The sequence below is a fragment of the Camelina sativa genome, chromosome 17 (assembly GCF_030686135.1).
Source record: "Camelina sativa cultivar CO46 ecotype springtype chromosome 17, ASM3068613v1".
NCBI classification, from domain to species: Eukaryota; Viridiplantae; Streptophyta; class Magnoliopsida; order Brassicales; family Brassicaceae; genus Camelina; species Camelina sativa.
In genome coordinates this window covers 38,983,438-38,990,284 of record NC_141896.1, presented here as the reverse complement: position 1 = coordinate 38,990,284, position 6,847 = coordinate 38,983,438, and positions in this window count along the sequence as shown.

Sequence of the window (6,847 nt, the reverse complement as noted above, 5' to 3'; positions counted from 1 at the left end):
ATCACTTCCTTACCCTTACCTTTTGGGTCTGACTCAAATGGCTTTGGCTTGACGAATGGCTTGTAGTCCTTCCAGTAGCCGGGCTTGTCCTCCTTTTGATAACTTGACTTTCCTGAGCTGTAGCTGGTCTTAGCGGTGCTGTAGCTGGATCGAGAGTTCTTCCTCTTGATTTGCTGTTCGAACATGACTGCTTTGTGAAGCATCTCCTCAATTTCCACATAGTGCTGGGTTTCTAGACGGTCTTGGATTTCGCGGTTGAGACCTCCCATGAATCGCGACATCATAGTTTCTCCATCTTCATGAACATCAGCTCTTAGCAATAGGGTTTCCATTTCCTTGAAGTACTCTTCGACAGTCTTGCTTCCTTGAACTAAGTTCCTTAATCGTTGATGAAGATCGCGGTGATAATAACTCGGCACAAATCTCCTTCGCATGACGGTTTTCAGCTGGTTCCATGTATCGATTGGCATGTCTCCGGTACGTCTGCGGCTGGTAACAAGCTGATCCCACCAACTTAGAGCATAGTCGTAGAACTCGGTTTGCGGCAAGTTTAACTTTGTTGACCTCGGTGACCTCTTGACAAACAAACACTAACTCAATTTTCTGTTCCCACTCCAAGTAGGTATCCGGGTTGCTGGTTCCGTGAAAGGCTGGGATTTTGCACTTAAGACCTCCCAACGGATCTCTTGGTACTGGACTTTCACGTCGACGCCTCCGCTGACTGCTGTGTGAAGAACCATGGCTATAATACCGCCTGGTTTCGTCGTCTTGCCTTGGTTCCTCCTGGTTCTGCCTTTGACGCTGATTTGCTTCCGGGTTTGGTTGATTCAAGTGTAGAGTGCCAAGTCTAGCATCAAGCATGGTTGTCATAGCTGCGGTGACTGACTTTCAAGACTAGATGTAGATGACTCTTCCTCTTCTGATGTCACCATGGTACCTGAAAAGAAAAACAAAGATCCACCAGTAAATAGTTCTAAAAACACGTAAATGAAAACAGATATGGGAAAATTATGAAAACGAATCCAAAAATTCTCAAATCAATTTTCAAAATTACTAGACTCGTTCCTGGTTCTCAAACAGTTGAGTTTATAATTTTTGAACGAGTAAAACATTTAATAAAATTCTCGCAAGATGAAGCGACAGATCTGAAAAAACATAAAAAATGACGATTGGAATTTCAAAACCTGGTTGCAGAGTGGTTGCTCTGATACCACATGATAGACTCCTAGAGAGGAATCTGCTTCCCAAGAACACACTCGCAAGGTTTTGGAGAGAGATGGACGGACTGATGAAGATCAAGAGACCGAAGATGCAATAGATCAGACAAATGGTAGGTGAAGGGGGTTGACTATGCATCGGATTGAGAGAGATGGAATGGTGAAATGATGCAGCTGATAGAAAGGGGGATTGAAGTGAACTTCCAAGAGAGATGAAAATCTCTTAGACTTCAAGCTCGAGTTCAACTTAGATATGACTCACTAAGAAGAAAACAAGTTGAGAAGATATTACACACTTCTCAGATCAAACAAGTAAAAGAAAGGTTTTTGATAAAAATGTTTGATGAGAAACAAATGAGAGATACAAGGTCTTTAAATAGGAGAAGGGGAACGAAGGAGAAGGATCTAGAAGAGAAGAGGTGGAGCTCATGCAAGAGTCCACACTCATGCAAGCTCATGCACAAAGTCTTGGAAATTACAAAGCAATAAATGCAAAGTTTGAATGAGAAAGAGATAGAAAATGGGCCAAGGCCTTTGTGGGGAACCTTGGACCACGAATTGGGCTGGCAAAGGGGCATAAAAATGTTACTTAGGCCTCATTAAAAACCTTGTCAAGAAAACCCAATGGGACAAAACTTGACCAAGGGAAAAAGAGCACCAAAGTAACACTTTATCCTTTACCGAGCACCTTGAGCTGTGAGCAACGTCATAGTGGTTTGAGTCACGTCTTCTAGCTTCTTGTCCAGCTCCTTGAGTAGACATTGGATTGATTGGTTGAACCTCTTGGACCGTGACCTTGTTATAGGACCCGCCGGAATGATTTGTGCTTCCTCCGCTGCTTCCGCTAGTACAAGCTGCTCCTCCGGTGCTTCCTCTGGTTCAAGCTGCTCCTCCAATGCTTCCTCAGGTTCAAGCTGCTGCTCACGTCCATGTTCGTTGGTTGAGCTTTCCATGGTTTCATCAACAATAAATTATCATGTTATTACTATCATCAAATTGTAGAATTCTGAGAAATATAATACTAAAGCGAAATCACTGATACGAAAAGTTCAAAACCACTTATATATATTTAAGTTTACAAAAATCTAGTGTATATAGTTATGAAAAATCTTTAAATATACATATGAATGTTATATTACATATTATTTTTGATTTCTTGAAATTTACATGTATTTGTGGAAGTGAAAGAAAAAGTTGCAACTTGCAAGTAATAGAGTTTTAGAAAACTCTCTTACATTTTTTACGATTTCACAAATTATATATAACTGTTTCTGATGTGATCGCAGGACACGACCTCGGCCAAGAAGACCAAGACGCATCGGACGCGACCAGGACAACCTCGTCAGACGTGGCCAAGGCTCCAACGATCCTTCCCGGAGCCACCACACGTTCTAAGAGCTCAGCAAAGGCGGCCAAACAGCGGCTCAACCTATTTGTCCGAACCTACGTCGAACACCAGCCACCCCACGAAGACTCCGAAGGCTCAGTCCGCTTAGTCTTCACTCTTACCCAAGAGTGAAGACGGTCAAGTCGTTAAGCAAGGAAGTGTACTCTTTTCCCTCACTCCGGGTTTGTCCCAATGGGTTTACCGGAGAAGGTTTTAACGAGGCATGGAGCTAAACGCAAAACGCCTAAAGACTAAGTTGCTTCACGAGCAAGGCCAAGGCGGTTATCTCTTTCCCTCTTAGTTTTTGGTTTTAATTTGAAACTTTGAGAATATTCTCCTTTGATCCTTTAGCTTTTGAACGTTGAGAGCTTAGCGTTGAAAGTCAATAGAGGCGACGTGTTCCATTTACAAGGGAAACACGTCTAATGACGATTGTGCGGACCATTAAGAGTCCACGTGTCCCTAAGTCCTCACTTGACCTAATGTATTTAAACTCTCTCTTAGCTTTGTTCCTCTTTAGACTTGTATGAAAATAAAAATTTTCCTCAAGAGAGATTCTTGAAACTTGTCTCACTCTTCTCTTTCTTCAATCCGGGATTGAACCTTGAGAAAACACTAACAAGCCTCGAACCGGGTTCGACCTTGTTAGAGACCGTATCAAGAGGAGAGCCAAACCTCTTGTGTCGTCACTCGATCCATCCGTATTCCCCCCCCCCCCCCACTTCGTTTCCATCTGTCCTCTTCTTAAACTCGAGTCCTCTTTCATCAGTTCTCGAGTTCCCCACAAATCACCTCAAATCATCCCCACCATCGTTTCCTCTCGTAGACGTCCACCCGCTCGTTCCGCATCCGTACTGTCCGATGGAACCGTTCGTGGCTTCTCGACGTATCTCCCGAACGGCTCGTTTGAATTCCTTCAAACTCCGTTTCCCTCGTTTGATTCTCTCCTAGATCCGAAGCCCAGAACCTCGGCCGTGGAAAGTTTCACCGACTGAAAGTTGACCGAGAGCTCAAGCCGCGTCCGTGCCGCGACCGTACCGTGACCGTGTCTTCGGGTCACATCAGCTTGGTATCAGAGCTTCAAAGCTCCTACGAGGTTGTTTCTTTCCAGAACTTTCTGCTCCTTTAAAGTTTAAATCTTTGAGTTTAAAGTTGCATCTTTTAATTCCATAGGACTCGCTTGTTCTTGTTGGTTTAATTTGGTGCATGCTTAGGATTGTCTTTCGTTCGCTTAGGTTGTTAGAATTCGAATTTGTTCGTCGTGTTCATATCTCTGTTCCTTTGTGTTCTTGCGAGTTCACTTTTAGATCCATAAAGCTAGTTACGCGTTTTATTTTTGTGTTTCCGGTCTTAGGCATAAAGCAGTTCTTGTCGCGTAGTACTTTTACTTTTGCTTTTGCTTTATTTGTTTTAGTCATAGGTTTGAATGTGTCATAGCTGTCCTCAATCATTGTTGGTGAAACGAATCTTTGTGTGGTCCTCTTGAGCGTGTGAGACTCACGTGTGGTATTTCTTTTTGCAAGGTTTAAATTCAAACTTATACCGCGGAGCCACGCCACGTCACCAACAACCAGTCCGTATGATGGCCGAAGAAGTTCCACCAGCGCCACCAGAGATTGGTGTCACCCTCGCCGCATTACGAACCAGCCTAGAGCAACTAGCTAATCGCCTCACGAGGATTGAGCTTATGAATCCTCCTCGCGAAGATCCGTTACCCGCAAGGCAACCACGACGCGAGCCGGCGAGTGATCAGTCCGATGAGGATTTTGAACCGAGGCCTAGACGACGACACCGCTATGAAGAACAAGACGACGAAGGCCCGAGACGTTACGAGCCGAACCACAAGATGGTTCCACCAACGTTCGCGGGCAAGTCAGATCCCGAGGCCTATCTTGAATGGGAGAGTCGCATGGACCACTTGTACTCGTTTCATACCTATCCGGAGCTGCGAAAGGTCCAATATGCGGTGGCAAAATTTACCGATCACGCCCTTACCTGGTGGGATCGACTCGAAGCTGAACAGCGACGCAACCGTGACCGACCTATCACTGTTTGGGAGGTCTTGAAAGCAGAGATGCGAAGGCGCTACGTACCTCCATACTACCACCGCGAGCTCCAGAAAAAGTTTCGGCGACTAACGCAAGGCGCACGGAACGTGGAGGAGTATTACGAAGAATTTGAACACTTGCGCAACCGGTTGCAAGTCGATGACTCCGAAGAATCACTCATGGCTCAGTTCTTGGACGGATTGCAAGAACGCATTGCACGCAAGGTCGAGCACCAGCCCTATCAAACCTTTGAGGAGTTATTGCATCTCTCGGTGCAAATTGAAAATCAAATCAAGAAGAAGAGCGCCTCTGCGCCTCGTGGCCGAACTCAAGGGGCTACCAATTGGACTCCTAACGCGTCGCCATCAAACCGATTGCCAGAAAAGCCAGAGGCGACCAGCGCGGACTCGAGCTTCAAACCTAGGGAGCCGGCCACCAATGAGCGCCAAGATCCGCGACGCAACATTACCGACGTCCGGAGCCGCGACATTGTATGTTTCAAGTGTCAAGGGAGAGGCCATTACGCTCGTGATTGTCCGAACGCACGGACGATGATACTGACCGAGGCTGGCGAGATCGAGTCCGACGATGAGGCCACCGAAGAAATTGTGCGAGGAGAAGCCGAGCTGGAAGAAGATGTCGCGGAACCCGAGGTTGGAGAACTGCTCATGATACGCCGCATCCTGAACGCCGGTGTAGCCACGAATGTCGCCAACCAACGTGACAACATTTTCCATACGAGATGCACTGTAAGTGGTCGCGTTTGTGGCTTGATCATAGATGGAGGTTCTTGCACTAACGTGGCAAGTTCCAGTCTTGTCAAGAAACTTTCTCTTGAAACCACAAACCACCCCCGCCCTTATCGCTTGAGATGGTTAAATGATAAGACTGTGATCCAAGTAAAGGAACAGGTCACGGTCCCATTCAGTATCGGTTCGTATAAGGATCAAGTCCTTTGTGATGTGGTGCCTATGCAAGCTAGCCACCTCTTATTGGGGCGCCCATGGCAGTTTGATAAGCGCACCACACACTGCGGCCATACTAACCAATACTTTTTCGTTCATGACAACAAACGTATTTGCTTGAAACCCTTGAGCCCCACGCAAGTACATGAAATGCAAGACAAGTTGTCTAAAGACTCGAACGATAAAAAGAATTTCCTGATTCAGTATGGTGATGTTAGAAAGTCTTTTAAGGACTCAGCCCAAGTGATTTTGATGTTGTTTCGAGATGCATTGCTTTCAGGTCTTGATGGTTCACTAGAGGCCTTACCGGAGGTCATACGCGGCGTCCTCAAGCGATTCGCCGATGTTTTCCCCGAAGAACTCCCCGAAGGCCTACCACCGACCAGAGGCATCGAGCATCAGATCAATCTAGTTCCAGGAGCACAGCTCCCAACCGGCCAGCCTACCGTGTCAACCCCGAAGAGGCGAAGGAGCTTGAGCGACAAGTCAAAGAACTTATGGCGCAAGGCTACGTCCGAGAGAGCTTAAGTTCGTGTGCCGTGCCAGTGCTCCTAGTTCCGAAGAAAGATGGATCATGGAGGATGTGCGTTGACTGTCGAGCCGTCAACAACATCACCATCAAATACTGCCATCCCATTCCGCGCCTCGATGATATGCTGGATGAGCTTAGTGGCGCCAGCATCTTCTCCAAGATCGATTTGAAGAGCGGTTACCACCAAGTTCGTATGAAGGAGGGAGACGAATGGAAAACGGCCTTCAAGACAAAATAGGGTTTGTACGAATGGCTGGTAATGCCATTCGGTCTTTCTAACGCCCCCTCTACCTTTATGCGTCTTATGAACCATGTTTTGAGGTCGTTTATCAATAAATTCGTTGTGGTTTATTTTGATGATATATTGGTATATAGCGCTAGCTTGACTGATCAGGTTAAACACCTAGAGGCTGTCTTGTTTACTCTCCGCGAAGAGCAACTCTACGCAAACTTGAAAAAGTGCGTGTTTGCTGCTAATGAAATGGTCTTTTTAGGCTTTGTTGGGAGTTCGCAGGGCCTCAAGGTCGATGGAGAGAAGATACGCGCAATAGAGGAGTGGCCCACGCCAACGAGCATCACTCAAGTCTGGTCGTTCCACGACCTAACCAGCTTTTACTGGAGGTTTGTGCGAGATTTCAGTACGATCGCCGCGCCTCTCACCTCCGTGATCAAGAAGAACAGCGAGTTTCGATGGGGAG